This window comes from Triturus cristatus, chromosome 7, assembly GCF_964204655.1.
Source record: "Triturus cristatus chromosome 7, aTriCri1.1, whole genome shotgun sequence".
Taxonomy (NCBI): Eukaryota; Metazoa; Chordata; class Amphibia; order Caudata; family Salamandridae; genus Triturus; species Triturus cristatus.
In genome coordinates this window covers 25,210,052-25,228,405 of record NC_140590.1, presented here as the reverse complement: position 1 = coordinate 25,228,405, position 18,354 = coordinate 25,210,052, and positions in this window count along the sequence as shown.

Here is an 18,354-nt window from a genome sequence, read left to right as displayed (position 1 = left end):
TCGATAAACTGGGGGTGCATTTGGATCAGTTCGTTTAAGAATTGGAATGATCGGAGAATTACATACATTGGAGTCGGTTTCCACAACCACTCCTTGTGCAATAAGCTCGTCAATTATTTGCAGCAAAGCCACTACAGCATCTGGAGGTAACTTGTATTGTCGAATTCGTGGTAATACCACCCCTGCTTTGAGTGTAACTCGATATGGTGTAATGTGCATACAACCTACATCAGTGGGGCCTTGTGCGCATAAATGTGCAGGTACATTCTGTAACCGGTGATCCATGTTTTTCAATACGTAGTGACCCTTAAAATCACGCAAAAATAATCGTACCCCCTCTGGGGAACAACATATTACAGCTCCTAGAGCTTTCAGTGTCTTTATACCTAACAAGTTTTCTGGGCATGATTTTGTAAGTAATAAATCTGTAGTCCGTGTCAAAGGACCAACTGTAAGAGGAAGAGGTTGCGATACTTCGTTAATAATAGGCTTTCCTGAAAATCCAAGGGAAATATTCTGTGAGCCTGAGAGGGGTGCCCCTGGAACTTCGTTGTGACTTATAGTTGTTCTGCTTGCCCCTGTATCAACTAAAAACTTTCTATCTTTCCCTAATACGTGACTATGTACATAAGGACCATTTTGATCTACAGGTACCTCAATAAGGGGTAAGCCAACCTCCCTCTCTAGGCTGTTTCATGTGTATCGCTGATACTCAGGATAATCATTTTGTGCATACTGGTACATCTGTTGTGTCGTGTTTTGTGTTGCGGCAATAGGCTGTGGCTGTGATACTGCTACGGTCTGTTGTGAAGCTTGCAATTTATGGCTGTCAGCTGGAACTGACTGTTGGATCTGATCCTGTCTAGGTGGACGCGGTCTCTCCTTGGTTTTACCCGTAGAGATATTGTGTTTCAGAACTGCACAATCGTTTATATAATGACCTGGCTGTTTACAATAGTTGCATGTCCCTTTAACAGGAACCGCTGAATTACTGGACTGTGTCGTACCCTTTTTATGGCTGTCAGCTGGAACTGACTGAGCAACGAGCATTTTCATTTTCGTGTCTTTCATACGTCTTTGTTCGTGTTCTTGTTCTTCTCTAATTCTATTCTGGTGGTACTGCAACATTTGTAACATTTGTGAAGGGGTATTAGCTTGCCAAGTGCTCTCGACTTTCAATACTCTGTTCTTGACCTGGGGCAGGGAATTCTCGACTAATTTTGTTACAAAAAGATGTGGATATGAATCGCTACTTGCTTTCAGGCCGCTATTAATACCAAAACATTTTTCAAATCGGGAATAAAAATCACTAGTGTCTTCATCATGTTTTTGTTTACAGGCTGAGATTGCACCCCAGTCTTCCTTTTTCGTAGTTAATAAACGTGGCAATACTTGTACTAACAATCCTGGCAATGCTTTAGTTTTGTCCCCAAGCCCTCGGCCTGCAGTTCGGTCATTTTCTTCGTTTTCTAATGCAGTCCAATCAATCTTTTGGTCTCCCACCTCCCATTCTTTTTCTTTGAGTTTCTCGTAAATACCGGCAGGTAATAATACTTTTAATATTTTCATAATGTCAGGATAGGTATAATCACCCATGAGTAACATGTCTTTTATTTCACGGTGAAAACCTGCTGGATCTTTGTCATGGCTGGGCACTAATTTTTTCATTTCTAATAATTCTATTTTAGTTAAGGGCGTGTATACAAACACGCGTTTAAAAGTATTATCCTCATTTTTAACTGGATGCACTTCGCGTAAGGGATTCTGTCTGTCTATGTAATACATTTTTCTTTCCATGGAGGGAGCTGAATCATGCTCTGGACACAGGAAGGCACTGTATCTGTGCCGATGTTCTAGAATTTCTTTAATTAGATCGGTACCTAGACCTCTCCATTTATTCAGGAGTAGTTCTATCAGTATATCCGGTAGGAGACCAGGATCGGAGTGTTTGCTTTTATACAGTATAAGGAGGTGTTGTATCATGTATATACCAGCTAAGCGCTGTTCGTCTGGTGAAAGATTCAAAAACGTGTGTGCTAACACATCATCACTATATTTATCAGAACTGTCAGCCCATTGTACTGCTGACCTAGCTAATTCTTGTTCATCCATAGAATCGAGTACATGGTACCCCATTCGTTCTTGAAGTATTTTATCAGTAGCCTGAAATAAGTGTTCAGGGGTCCTTGGATTTGACATGGCTGCTTGAAAAATTCTCTTACTTTCTGGACGTATCGGACGCATTGAATTATTAAAAGATCTTCCCTTACCTACATAAGCTATCATTTCTCTAGCTGGTAATTGTAATTGTCCTGTTGTCGTTTCTGATTGTTCCTCCTCCCCCGAGGATTCAGTTTTATCTGCATCTATTCCTCTTTCATGTAATTGTTCTACTGTTTTTCGAATCTTTCGGTACATAATTTCTATACTCTTTTGTTTATCATGTTTTCCGTCTGCTATATTCTGACCCCATTTGTTAAGTAGTTGCATTTCGTCCGGATCTACATTAGGCCTATCTCTGTTTCTTATCAAGCAGTTTATGAAGAACCGTAACAAGAGTTTTTGCATGTCCACTTTCTGGTATGCCATGGCCTCGCCAATACTTTCAGGACCCTGTCCTGTTTGGACAAAGGTATATATTTTGTCTAGATGATCAATCATTCCTGGTAACGTTATTAGATAATTCGAAACTCGTCGTAGACGTACTGATGATAGCATCATTCTGTTGTTTTTACCAGGTACTGGATCATATCTGCAGTCTGTAAGAGGCTCCTTAAATATGTCGTAATTCGCTGTTTGAGGTGTACGTTGGTGTGCTAAATCCCTATAAGTCAATCGATTTGATGGCGGTGGCGTAGCAAAACCTCCTGTCGCACCTCCTGAGGTGCCTCCTGAGGTGTCAGGTCCAAAAGGATTTGTTGGGTGTAAGGTAGGGAAAATAGGTGCAGGAAAAACAGGCGGAATGTTTGACACGGGAGGGGAAGTATGTTGCTGCGTAGGTGGTGGCAGAACATCTCGGGATCGAGCGCCATCAGCAGGTGGTGTGTGTGGCGGCGGAACATTAACATATTCGGGGGCTACATCGTCTAAATAGGAAGAAAGGAAAATGTCCTTTGCGGTCTTGGGGTGTAGTTTAGTCGGAAGCAATGGAGGTGGCAGATCTTTTGGTATTTCCAGAGTGGCCTTAGGTAAACCTTCAGCCAGAAGAGGATACATACCATTCATAAGAGTGTTTCGTTGTCTGTCTACTTGTTCTGTTTTTACTCTTATACCTTCCTCAATTAATACGTTTTCTCGGGTTTTGTCTGAATCCTCCCTACTTTTCTCTTCTTTTCTAAACGCTTTCTCTGTGCGTCTATGCGATTCTTTACGCCATAATTCAATGGCATCTTTCTGTGACTGTCTGGCTTTCTTTTTCCATAATGCTTCTTCTACCCACATGATGCAATCTGCATCCCAGGTCCCAGCGACGGGCCATCTCTGGTTCTCTGCTAAATCTTTGGTGTAGTCCACCCATAAATCAAGATATAATACGGCATCTAGGCCATGTTTATGGTACATGAAGTACCCTGGAGTGGCCCTAGGTGGAATGGGAACAGCTTCTTCGAGTATCCCTTTTCTAGTTTTTATCTGTCTTAATTTTGAGAATAACGGCATCTTGAGTCTTGCTACTTGATTCTTACTCAGACTTGAACATAAATAATACAATAAACACAGTAAGGAAGATCAAACAATCACTCATACCACGACATTTAGAACATATTAAAACATTTAAAACATATTAAAACATTTAAAAACGAACAATGATAATCAGAATAAAACTAGCTAACTTCATAATACTGGATGTACTGCTAAACAGTACAGATACACTGCTGAAACAGTGCAGACCGGATCTGTGTACCCAAACCCGTCTTGACCGGCACAAACCAATGTGCACGTCTAGATGCGTCCCCAGCAACGGTACTCACCGGGAAGCACGGAACGGAACAGAAGGCCTCGGAAACTCTGGACTAGACTGGACCGGACTGGACTCGACTCAACTCGTGACATAGGTACTTCGGATACCTCGGAACTTCAGAACTTCGGAACTTCGGAACCTGGTGGGCCTCTGCATACCTCGGATCTTGCTCTCTCAGCTAGGCTCTGGTCGGGATCCTCCGCACTCCTCACCGCCTCGTTTGGGTGTTGATCGCAGCCTCAGTCACCTCCGTTGGCCTGAGGGAGGTACAGGAAATCCTGCGGGTACGCGTAGTTGTCCGTCAGGCTGTGACAGGGGACCGGGCCTGCAACGCACCTCCGGCGTGTGGGGCGTGAGAGGTGTCCCTGTTCGGGCGCCAATTATGTGGTAAATATTTAAATTACCTGTACTATTTTTTATGCGGTAAAGTTTTAATAAGAATAACTCAGAAAAATAAGAGGCAGAATCCGTGGTATTCGAGGTTATAAAAGGGGTTTTATTCCTTACAAAGGAATTGGTTCGAACCAGGCAATTGGATTCCGTCACCACGAAGGTTCGGGAATGGATAGAGCAATACTTTATTGACAGGTCATCATATTTATAGTAAATGCATTACAGTAAAAGTAGATGGAGAAGGCGTAACAGCTGAGAAGAGAGATAAGAATATACATACGTAATGAAAAAAGGCGTTACAATAGGCGTGCATAAGGGCATGTACTAAAAACGTCATTATGAAGATGTCACAAGTGGGTGGGTCCATAAGAGAATCCTGCAATATCAGCAGAAAAACTTGGCAGGGATGCGCGTGCAGCAGCATGACGTGTGATTGACGTGTAACTGGAGGGTGAAGGGGACTTGACATTTAGCCCTACATGAGGAGACAGAAGTCTTGGATGTCAGAACAACCTAATCCCAAATTGTATCTAATATCTTGTGTTTAAGGAACTGTATTATCTGAAAGGAAAGGTCTCTCAAGCAGAGGCTATTCTATACCGGCTGCTAGTGTGTGTATAAGCGTCTATGTGTCTACATGAGATGCGAGGGGGCATGGGCCTACCATGGTAACAGGAGCTATGAATTACTTGCACGGAGACAGTGAGGCCGGGCCCTTTGCTCTGCAGCTGGAAGGATGTTTACCTAAACTACTAGACAGGAATGTATTGGTCGAGGAGCGGAGCAGATAACTTGAAGGCTGAATACAGTCTTGGCAGGCAACAGGCCGAGCCAGGCACCGTTAGCCGCGCAGGGAGTAAGACAAAGGTCATGGATACGGATGCAAATCCGGGCTGGAGCATTCAGAGGCAGAAGGCAGGAAAAGGCTCGATGGCAGAATTCAGGGCCTACTTGCCAGAGCTGAAAAACGTGAAAGGTGCACCATATAAAGTCGGTGGCCAAGCATACTTAGGAATATCCGACCCATTCATGGTGGATCTGAAAGAGGACATGTTGACGTTGGACACATATGTATTTGCGTCTTCATAGCTGGAAGTGGAGGGAACATACATGTACTTGTAGCACGTACATGGGTTCTAAGATAGGGGACACAATTGATCATAAACATTCATATTTCCTCATTGTGCCTCATGGGAACAGTCCAGCCTGAACTGCCAAGCCATGTCTTCCCTGGACCGGAAACAAGCATCTTGGGACCGGTTTCTGGCTAATCAGCCGTTATCAGCCCGGCTAGCTTGAATCCAGTGGAAAAGTGAGCAAGGGACCCACGTCTGGGCATACCGTGCCAACTTAGAGCGAACAAAGCAAAACTAAAGGGGATGATGGACGGAGTGTTGAACAATGCAAGCACTCACAAGCATAAACTCATCCATACAGCTACTCTCACAATCACTCACTCTCATAGATAGTCACTTATATACTCCAACATTCACATATACTGCCTTTCACATATGTAGTTACTTACATATATACCACTGAGACATCCATTCACTCACCAACACAACCATATGCACACTCACTCACCCATACAGCCCCCCACAGACGCACTCATGAACCCTTACATCCACTGAATCACCAAGTCACACATCCATGGAGGGAGTCACACACCCCCACCCACCCAAACAGACACTCAGTGTAGGAAGGTGGATATCTGACTATGGTTACCCCCAACTTTTTTTGCCTAGTGTCTAGCTGGTTTTTCGACTTAGTTGGCCTGAGATCCTGCCATTCAGGGTCTCAGGCTGTCTGCTCTCTCTGTAAAATGGACTCCATGTACCCTAGGTACATAACCAATTGGTAAGGATCACCTTATTGGACCCTGTAGAGTGTACCCTAGGTACCCAGGGCATAGGTGTACCCTAGGCCTCCCAGGGGCTGCAGCATGTATTATGCCACCCCTGGTCTGGCCTTCCAATCAGACACAACTGGCTGATCACTCAGCTGGGGCAAGGTCGTGTAATCACCCCTTGCTTAGATATAGTATGCCTATATCTACCCTTATATATAGACACATGTGTACCTATCAGTCACTCCTATGGCAGGCCTTAACAATCCTGGAGGCAGAGTGCTTGGTAACATGTGAGATGGTGCTCTAGCATGAGCTGAGCCTGTCTGCAGCTTTCGGAACCATGTCCTTATAGCTGTTCTATGATATAGCCTACCATATACTCTTAAAGTGCCTTATAATCTTAAACGGTTATGGTAACTATGGTTGGGCTGTATCAAAACATGTCGTGTAAGGTGTCTAACACTTTGGAATAATACCCCCATACCATTTCTGGTGATGAGGATATTATTCCTCCCTTCTAGAGGGAGAGACATGTTAAAATCCTACTTTGCTGTGTAACCTCTGACCAAAGCCTCAGCATCACAAAATGGATGCTGCTGCCACGACACAAGTCTGACCTCCTGCAGCTGGGAGTGATCCCAGCCAGGGAGGCCTGGACAATAGGTTTCCTGCTTGGGGAGGTGCTAGCACCTCCCCAGACAGCCTTTAGTGTATTGGGGCAGGGTGGGCTGAAAGGAATGAGACATGCCTGGGGCACACAAGGTGTTCCTTGCATAGTCCAGTTCAAACCGGTGCTGGGGCACTCCAGCCCCAGCTCTGGCGCGAAACTGGACAAAGGGAAGTGGGTGTAACCACCCCCTCCCAGGTCCCACCCATAAGGCGTGACCTAGCAGGTATCCCAGCCCCCCAGATTAGTATAAGAGTGGGAGTTGGGCCTCAAGACTTTAGATTATCCTGAACCTGCAACTTGAACAGAAACTCTGGACCTTCGACATTCGACGAAAGAAGAAGACTGAAGAATCTCCCTTGTGGCCAAGGAGTGGCTACCCTGTGCAAACAGGCACCATCAAGAGACTACCCTTTGCTTTGCCCACGTTCTACGAGGAACCGACTGCAGAGCCCGACCAGAGCCTTGACTTCCAGACTTCTCCGACCCTGATCCACATCTACAGCAGAGCTGAGATCCGTGGAGGCGACGAGCGACGTGGGACCGGCTACCTGGGAAAAGTGGCTAGTATCTTCAAGCGCAGCTTCTGAGGCACCCTCGAAGTTGTGCACCGGGGATTGAGAAGCCCCACCCCCAAGCACCATCTGCACCAAAGATCAGCCCCCCACACTCAACGAGTCCTGCGTGGGGCCCTTCAGCATTTTCCTGCTTGCCGCGTCTGTCCGGTTGCTTGCCCGCTGGCTAGGGGCCTTTGTGACGACGCACCCTGAAATCTTCTGCACTGGTTTGGCTCCTCCAGACTGGCTCCCGCTTCCCTGCAAAGAAGAAGCATCCCAGACCTTCCTGGTCTGCACCAGAAGCAAGTCCTCCGTTCTTCGTGGGTTCCGCTTGCCAAGGCTTGGTGAGTCCTAGTCCAACTTCGACGCCGCCGACAGCAAGAGCCTTCGTGGGACAGCTCGCCTCCTGGTCCTGGTCGTCCTCGACGCTTCCTGGTCCTCCTGGCTGCAGCGACAAGCTTCACCTTCACCTGCAAATCTTCACGACATCGTCTCGTTCCTTCCTGGTTCCACGTGGTCACTGGCTAGTGACCTTGACTCTGTCCCCTCTGCTTGCAGGTCTCCTCTCTTCTTGATCCCAGCCTTGGGATCCACCGGACACTCTTCACTGACTGCCTGTCAGCATCTTTCTTCAGGCATCCATAGGAGTCGACGACGAAACCCGACGCAACTTCAACCCTATGCACCCGCAGCCTGTGGGCTAGGTAACTTGGGTACTCCGGTGCTCATCAAGATAGTGACTATCCTAGTGTCTAAGTTTCAAGTCTCAACTTCCTAGCTACTCCGGAAGTGTCCTAAATCTATCTATTTCTAAACTGTACTATTGCTAGTGACTTTTACGCATTACGCGTGAGTGTTTCCACTCTGCATACGAATCCCGTGGGCCTCCCACTTCCTAACTGTTGGTAGTATAGTGTAGCCCCAGCGATTCCCTAGGCCTAGGCCTATCCTATTTCCGTGACAGTGGTCCTTATACCACTTACTTAGTATATGGTTTGCGTGGCCCCTAGGGCCTAACTGTATTACTTACCTGTGTGACTTAATGTATGCTTAAATAAGACTGTGTTGTACTTACCTCTAATCTCATAAAGAGTGCTGAGGGTTTGCTTAGAATAAATACACTTTATTTTATATATATATCTGTTGTGGTGTCCTTTCATTTGGTATTCAAGGGATTATATATGGTATCACAGCTGGCTTCACATGCCATTCAGAGTTTAGCCTAAGACTGCTCTTGTCCATGCTACCACTAGGATAGCTGGTCTATAAGGTTGACTTTACAACCAATCACCATAAGGGTATTTGGACTGATATAAGGTGTACACTATAACTAGTGACATCATACATCAGGCCAACTTCTCACATTGGTGAGCAGCGGTTGGGATCTGAGCTTGCTGTTGTAATACCATTGTAATCTTGAGATACTAAATTGAAAGATCACACAGATATTGTCTAGGTACATATAACATAGTTTATAATACTTAAGTCCTACTGGACTTAGTAGTTGTAGGTTGAAGGGAGTAACACACCCTGACTACAACTACTAGAGAGGTTTAGTAGAAACAACTAGTGTAGGTAGGTGCACACACCACACCCTCACTAGATCATGCCTCTGGGAGGAGATCAAGTAGATGCTCTCTCAGGAGGGGCAGGTCTGCAGAAGACCCCCACTAGGTATGATACCTTAACATTCCAGGAGATGAGACATTTGTGTACCTCCAGAGGAATAAAACAGGGTTCCAACCCTACCCTTAGACAGCTAGTGGAGCTTCTGGAGGCCTATGATGCTGAAAGAGCTGCCAGGGATGGTGCCATAGCTGTAGATAAGGGTCTACCCACCACAGATGAGTCAGATGGGACTTCAGAGGGAGAGGTAGACAGCCAGGGCCAAGTAGGAAGACTTAGCCAGGCTAACCTAAGCTTACATGGGAGTTTGCATGGGGTCCCCCCATACAGGCCCCCAAGTAGGCTTTCACAGAGAAGCAGGAGGGACAGATCCCCTTCAAGGGAATCCATCCACTCCCATGTCTCTAGCATCTCTAATGCTTCCTCTCACAGGGGAATGACTTCACCTGAGAGAAAGGAGCATGAAGCCAGAATGAGGGAAGCTAATCTGAGGATTCAGAGGGAAGAACTTGCCCTTGCCAAGGAGAAGCTTGCTCTGGCTAGAGAGCAAAAATTGTGTGGGTCAGAACCCACTGGTGGCAGCAACATTCCTAGAGATAGGGATAGGTCTTATGACCATAGAAACCTAAGCAAGATAGTCCCCCCATATCAGAATGGGGATGACATCCACAAGTGGATGACTGCTTTGGAGAGGGCCTGCAAAGTACAGCAGGTACCCCAGAGTCAGTGGGCAGCTATCTTGTGGCTCTCCTTTTCTGACAAAGGTAGGGACAAGCTCCTCACAGTCAGTGATGAGGATGCAAACAATTACAAAATCCTGAAGAGTGCTCTGATAGATGGGTTTGGCTTAACCACTGAGCAATATAGGTTGTTGTTCAGAGACACCCAGAAGACACAGACACAGGACTGGTCTGATTTTGTGGATTATGCCACTAAGGCTTTGGAAGGTTGGTTAAATGGCAGCAAGGTGCAGGACTATACAGGATTGTACAACTTGATTATGAGGGAGCAGATCCTTAGTAATTGTCAGAACCAGCTTCTCCATCAACACCTGGGGCACTCCAGCCCCAGCTCTGGCGCGAAACTGGACAAAGGGAAGTGGGTGTAACCACCCCCTCCCAGGTCCCACCCATAAGGCGTGACCTAGCAGGTATCCCAGCCCCCCAGATTAGTATAAGAGTGGGAGTTGGGCCTCAAGACTTTAGATTATCCTGAACCTGCAACTTGAACAGAAACTCTGGACCTTCGACATTCGACGAAAGAAGAAGACTGAAGAATCTCCCTTGTGGCCAAGGAGTGGCTACCCTGTGCAAACAGGCACCATCAAGAGACTACCCTTTGCTTTGCCCACGTTCTACGAGGAACCGACTGCAGAGCCCGACCAGAGCCTTGACTTCCAGACTTCTCCGACCCTGATCCACATCTACAGCAGAGCTGAGATCCGTGGAGGCGACGAGCGACGTGGGACCGGCTACCTGGGAAAAGTGGCTAGTATCTTCAAGCGCAGCTTCTGAGGCACCCTCGAAGTTGTGCACCGGGGATTGAGAAGCCCCACCCCCAAGCACCATCTGCACCGAAGATCAGCCCCCCACACTCAACGAGTGCTGCGTGGGGCCCTTCAGCATTTTCCTGCTTGCCGCGTCTGTCCGGTTGCTTGCCCGCTGGCTAGGGGCCTTTGTGACGACGCACCCTGAAATCTTCTGCACTGGTTTGGCTCCTCCAGACTGGCTCCCGCTTCCCTGCAAAGAAGAAGCATCCCAGACCTTCCTGGTCTGCACCAGAAGCAAGTCCTCCGTTCTTCGTGGGTTCCGCTTGCCAAGGCTTGGTGAGTCCTAGTCCAACTTCGACGCCGCCGACAGCAAGAGCCTTCGTGGGACAGCTCGCCTCCTGGTCCTGGTCGTCCTCGACGCTTCCTGGTCCTCCTGGCTGCAGCGACAAGCTTCACCTTCACCTGCAAATCTTCACGACATCGTCTCGTTCCTTCCTGGTTCCACGTGGTCACTGGCTAGTGACCTTGACTCTGTCCCCTCTGCTTGCAGGTCTCCTCTCTTCTTGATCCCAGCCTTGGGATCCACCGGACACTCTTCACTGACTGCCTGTCAGCATCTTTCTTCAGGCATCCATAGGAGTCGACGACGAAACCCGACGCAACTTCAACCCTATGCACCCGCAGCCTGTGGGCTAGGTAACTTGGGTACTCCGGTGCTCATCAGGATAGTGACTATCCTAGTGTCTAAGTTTCAAGTCTCAACTTCCTAGCTACTCCGGAAGTGTCCTAAATCTATCTATTTCTAAACTGTACTATTGCTAGTGACTTTTACGCATTACGCGTGAGTGTTTCCACTCTGCATACGAATCCCGTGGGCCTCCCACTTCCTAACTGTTGGTAGTATAGTGTAGCCCCAGCGATTCCCTAGGCCTAGGCCTATCCTATTTCCGTGACAGTGGTCCTTATACCACTTACTTAGTATATGGTTTGCGTGGCCCCTAGGGCCTAACTGTATTACTTACCTGTGTGACTTAATGTATGCTTAAATAAGACTGTGTTGTACTTACCTCTAATCTCATAAAGAGTGCTGAGGGTTTGCTTAGAATAAATACACTTTATTTTATATATATATCTGTTGTGGTGTCCTTTCATTTGGTATTCAAGGGATTATATATGGTATCACAGCTGGCTTCACATGCCATTCAGAGTTTAGCCTAAGACTGCTCTTGTCCATGCTACCACTAGGATAGCTGGTCTATAAGGTTGACTTTACAACCAATCACCATAAGGGTATTTGGACTGATATAAGGTGTACACTATAACTAGTGACATCATACATCAGGCCAACTTCTCACATTGGTGAGCAGCGGTTGGGATCTGAGCTTGCTGTTGTAATACCATTGTAATCTTGAGATACTAAATTGAAAGATCACACAGATATTGTCTAGGTACATATAACATAGTTTATAATACTTAAGTCCTACTGGACTTAGTAGTTGTAGGTTGAAGGGAGTAACACACCCTGACTACAACTACTAGAGAGGTTTAGTAGAAACAACTAGTGTAGGTAGGTGCACACACCACACCCTCACTAGATCATGCCTCTGGGAGGAGATCAAGTAGATGCTCTCTCAGGAGGGGCAGGTCTGCAGAAGACCCCCACTAGGTATGATACCTTAACATTCCAGGAGATGAGACATTTGTGTACCTCCAGAGGAATAAAACAGGGTTCCAACCCTACCCTTAGACAGCTAGTGGAGCTTCTGGAGGCCTATGATGCTGAAAGAGCTGCCAGGGATGGTGCCATAGCTGTAGATAAGGGTCTACCCACCACAGATGAGTCAGATGGGACTTCAGAGGGAGAGGTAGACAGCCAGGGCCAAGTAGGAAGACTTAGCCAGGCTAACCTAAGCTTACATGGGAGTTTGCATGGGGTCCCCCCATACAGGCCCCCAAGTAGGCTTTCACAGAGAAGCAGGAGGGACAGATCCCCTTCAAGGGAATCCATCCACTCCCATGTCTCTAGCATCTCTAATGCTTCCTCTCACAGGGGAATGACTTCACCTGAGAGAAAGGAGCATGAAGCCAGAATGAGGGAAGCTAATCTGAGGATTCAGAGGGAAGAACTTGCCCTTGCCAAGGAGAAGCTTGCTCTGGCTAGAGAGCAAAAATTGTGTGGGCCAGAACCCACTGGTGGCAGCAACATTCCTAGAGATAGGGATAGGTCTTATGACCATAGAAACCTAAGCAAGATAGTCCCCCCATATCAGAATGGGGATGACATCCACAAGTGGATGACTGCTTTGGAGAGGGCCTGCAAAGTACAGCAGGTACCCCAGAGTCAGTGGGCAGCTATCTTGTGGCTCTCCTTTTCTGACAAAGGTAGGGACAAGCTCCTCACAGTCAGTGATGAGGATGCAAACAATTACAAAATCCTGAAGAGTGCTCTGATAGATGGGTTTGGCTTAACCACTGAGCAATATAGGTTGTTGTTCAGAGACACCCAGAAGACACAGACACAGGACTGGTCTGATTTTGTGGATTATGCCACTAAGGCTTTGGAAGGTTGGTTAAATGGCAGCAAGGTGCAGGACTATACAGGATTGTACAACTTGATTATGAGGGAGCAGATCCTTAGTAATTGTCAGAACCAGCTTCTCCATCAACACCTGGTAGACTCAGATTTGACCTCTCCCCAAGAATTGGGAAAGAGGGCAGATAAATGGGTCAGGACCAGGATTAGGCCTAAAAATGAGGGTGGTGACCAAAAGAAAGATACCACCAAGCCTCAAGAGAAGGGTGGGGATAAAGCAAAAGAGAAATCTTCCTCAGGGCCCCAAAACTCCACACAGGGTGGTGGGTCCCAAGCTCCCTCCTCTACCACAGTTAAAAAGCCTTACTGCCATGTGTGTAAAACTCCTGGGCATTGGAAAACTGACAGCAGTTGTCCACAGGCTAAAAACAAAACTGTTCCTCCAACTACTCCTGTCACACCACCTATTACTGTCAGCAGTAATCCCCCAGGTGGTGGGAGTGCCCCCAAAAATTTGGTGGGGTTTTCTTGGGGAACACAGGGGGATCCTGGCTTAGCCAACTCCCCTACAGCAGCTACTCTTGTCTGTGATGGTGGCATGGGGTTTGCCAACTTCACTGCCTGTCCCAACACTTTGGGTAGGTACAGACAGGAACCCTACATCAATGGTAGAAAAGCTGAGGCCTACAGAGACACTGGAGCTAGCATCACTATGGTGGCCCATAGGCTAGTTCCCTCTGAGCAGCTTTTGCCTGGTTTCTCATACCAGGTGACTAACATTGATGGCAAACAGAACAGTCATCCCATGGCAGAGGTATGTCTCAGCTGGGGAGGTGTCACTGGCCCTAAAAGGGTGGCAGTGTCTCCAACCTTGCCTGTGGACTGCTTACTGGGGAATGACTTAGAACTCTCAGCTTGGGCTGGAGTTGAACAAGACACCCATTCCAAAATGGTAGGCCTTTCCCAAAAGGGTAGTGGGGGTGTGCCATTCACAACCCCTGTCCAAGCAGATTTCCTCCCTGAAAAGGTTGGAAGGGCAGTGGTAGCCACAGCCCAGGCACAGACAGACTTCCCTGTAGAGATTGGCAGAGCTGTGACAGTCACAGCTCAAACACAAACTGAGTGCCTTCCTGAAAAGGTTGGCAGGGCTGTAATGGTCTCAGTCCATACTCAGACTGACCTAGGTGTAGTGAAGCCTGAAACTATGGATCACTCCACACAAACAGAGTAGTGGGGAGGAAGAAAAGTCTCCCTCTCCCCAGACATTAGGAAAAGGTCAGCCTCCTCAGGGATCTGACCTCACCCCTTGTGAAGGAACTGCCCCAGAGGTAGCCAGGCCTGGCCTGGCAGAGCCTCTGATGTCAGTGGCCCCTTCCAAGGTGGGACCCAGTCTGGTGCAGGTAGCCTGCCTCTCTCTACCCTGCCTCAGTCAGCCCAGGGCTGCAGAGGTCAGGGAGGCCAGTGGACCCCAAGAGGGCCCCTGTCCACAAGAACCCCCCATCAAAAGAATGAGGATTGCCTGGCTAGTAGCCCTAGCCAGGTGATGGGTAAAAACATTCCTGAGGGATCCCCTTCACAGGTAGTTAGGGACCTCCCCCAGAGGGATTCTGTTGGGCACAGGCAAACATGGGACCTTAGGGCCCCAAACCTGACCTGTCCCTCCAGTAAGCCCACAAAAGGGACCCAGCCTCCAGCTTTAGGTAGCCAGAGGCTGACCCTGAGAGCACAGTGCAACTCAGTTAAGGAAAGAAAGGCATCCAGGGTGGAGGATGATTGGAGGAAGCTGAGGCCTCACTTTGGGGACGCTCACTTCAGTACTCCATCTCAACACCAGCCTTTTACTTTGCCAAGACACACCCAAGGTAGAGATTCCCTATGGTGGAGACCCTATGATACCTTTAGGATGAGGGATTGCTTAGTGGACCATGAGACAGGGGGTAACCATGCCAGGGCTGGTTCTTCCTTATATGGCCACTCAGGCAATAGAGGCTTACCTTGTCAAGGCCAGCCTTATCTTCTTTTGTTTGGGGGGGGGTTGTGTAGGAAGGTGGATATCTGACTATGGTTACCCCCAACTTTTTTTGCCTAGTGTCTAGCTGGTTTTTCGACTTAGTTGGCCTGAGATCCTGCCATTCAGGGTCTCAGGCTGTCTGCTCTCTCTGTAAAATGGACTCCATGTACCCTAGGTACATAACCAATTGGTAAGGATCACCTTATTGGACCCTGTACAGTGTACCCTAGGTACCCAGGGCATAGGTGTACCCTAGGCCTCCCAGGGGCTGCAGCATGTATTATGCCACCCCTGGTCTGGCCTTCCAATCAGACACAACTGGCTGATCACTCAGCTGGGGCAAGGTCGTGTAATCACCCCTTGCTTAGATATAGTATGCCTATATCTACCCTTACATATAGACACATGTGTACCTATCAGTCACTCCTATGGCAGGCCTTAACAATCCTGGAGGCAGAGTGCTTGGTAACATGTGAGATGGTGCTCTAGCATGAGCTGAGCCTGTCTGCAGCTTTCAGAACCATGTCCTTATAGCTGTTCTATGATATAGCCTACCATATACTCTTAAAGTGCCTTATAATCTTAAACGGTTATGGTAACTATGGTTGGGCTGTATCAAAACATGTCGTGTAAGGTGTCTAACACTTTGGAATAATACCCCCATACCATTTCTGGTGATGAGGATATTATTCCTCCCTTCTAGAGGGAGAGACATGTTAAAATCCTACTTTGCTGTGTAACCTCTGACCAAAGCCTCAGCATCACAAAATGGATGCTGCTGCCACGACACAAGTCTGACCTCCTGCAGCTGGGAGTGATCCCAGCCAGGGAGGCCTGGACAATAGGTTTCCTGCTTGGGGAGGTGCTAGCACCTCCCCAGACAGCCTTTAGTGTATTGGGGCAGGGTGGGCTGAAAGGAATGAGACATGCCTGGGGCACACAAGGTGTTCCTTGCATAGTCCAGTTCAAACCGGTGCTGGGGCACTCCAGCCCCAGCTCTGGCGCGAAACTGGACAAAGGGAAGTGGGTGTAACGACCCCCTCCCAGGTCCCACCCATAAGGCGTGACCTAGCAGGTATCCCAGCCCCCCAGATTAGTATAAGAGTGGGAGTTGGGCCTCAAGACTTTAGATTATCCTGAACCTGCAACTTGAACAGAAACTCTGGACCTTCGACATTCGACGAAAGAAGAAGACTGAAGAATCTCCCTTGTGGCCAAGGAGTGGCCACCCTGTGCAAACAGGCACCATCAAGAGACTACCCTTTGCTTTGCCCACGTTCTACGAGGAACCGACTGCAGAGCCCGACCAGAGCCTTGACTTCCAGACTTCTCCGACCCTGATCCACATCTACAGCAGAGCTGAGATCCGTGGAGGCGACGAGCGACGTGGGACCGGCTACCTGGGAAAAGTGGCTAGTATCTTCAAGCGCAGCTTCTGAGGCACCCTCGAAGTTGTGCACCGGGGATTGAGAAGCCGCACCCCCAAGCACCATCTGCACCGAAGATCAGCCCCCCACACTCAACGAGTCCTGCGTGGGGCCCTTCAGCATTTTCCTGCTTGCCGCGTCTGTCCGGTTGCTTGCCCGCTGGCTAGTGGCCTTTGTGACGACGCACCCTGAAATCTTCTGCGCTGGTTTGGCTCCTCCAGACTGTCTCCCGCTTCCCTGCAAAGAAGAAGCATCCCAGACCTTCCTGGTCTGCACCAGAAGCAAGTCCTCCGTTCTTCGTGGGTTCCGCTTGCCAAGGCTTGGTGAGTCCTAGTCCAACTTCGATGCCGCCGACAGCAAGAGCCTTCGTGGGACAGCTCGCCTCCTGGTCCTGGTCATCCTCGACGCTTCCTGGTCCTCCTGGCTGCAGCGACAAGCTTCACCTTCACCTGCAAATCTTCACGACATCGTCTGGTTCCTTCCTGGTTCCACGTGGTCACTGGCTAGTGACCTTGACTCTGTCCCCTCTGCTTGCAGGTCTCCTCTCTTCTTGATCCCAGCCTTGGGATCCACCGGACACTCTTCACTGACTGCCTGTCAGCATCTTTCTTCAGGCATCCATAGGAGTCGACGACGAAACCCGACGCAACTTCAACCCTATGCACCCGCAGCCTGTGGGCTAGGTAACTTGGGTACTCCGGTGCTCATCGGGATAGTGACTATCCTAGTGTCTAAGTTTCAAGTCTCAACTTCCTAGCTACTCCGGAAGTGTCCTAAATCTATCTATTTCTAAACTGTACTATTGCTAGTGACTTTTACGCATTACGCGTGAGTGTTTCCACTCTGCATACGAATCCCGTGGGCCTCCCACTTCCTAACTGTTGGTAGTATAGTGTAGCCCCAGCGATTCCCTAGGCCTATCCTATTTCCGTGACAGTGGTCCTTATACCACTTACTTAGTATATGGTTTGCGTGGCCCCTAGGGCCTAACTGTATTACTTACCTGTGTGACTTAATGTATGCTTAAATAAGACTGTGTTGTACTTACCTCTAATCTCATAAAGAGTGCTGAGGGTTTGCTTAGAATAAATACACTTTATTTTATATATATATATCTGTTGTGGTGTCCTTTCATTTGGTATTCAAGGGATTATATATGGTATCACAGCTGGCTTCACATGCCATTCAGAGTTTAGCCTAAGACTGCTCTTGTCCATGCTACCACTAGGATAGCTGGTCTATAAGGTTGACTTTACAACCAATCACCATAAGGGTATTTGGACTGATATAAGGTGTACACTATAACTAGTGACATCATACATCAGGCCAACTTCTCACACTCAGGCACCCATACAGGTAATCAGACAACCAATCATTAACCCATATCGACACTCACTCATGTAGCTATTCACCAACCCATGCTGTACTTACACACCAACTGACAGACTGATACAGATATTCACGCAGATTAGTCATTTACCCATGCATTTATTAAGATACAATAAAACTTTCACTTAAACAGTCAGTCACGCACACACTAAATCATCCATTCAGACATTCATATTTATTTATATATTTATTTAAAGGTTTATATAGCGCTGGCTAAACCCGAAGGTAACAGAGCACTTTACATGAGGATCGTTGCGTTACAAGGTACAAATTACATCCGTTAAGAACAAAGTTAACAGTAGTTCGTTGGAGGGAGGGGGTGGAGGGAGACATAAAGGGGAGACGAGGAGAACTATGCCTAATGTTCGGCTGGGTAGGTGATGGTCGAGGGGGTGAACCAGGGCCAATCTCATATAGTTGTCTAGCAGCTCCACCGGGCATCAGCCATGTTGCTC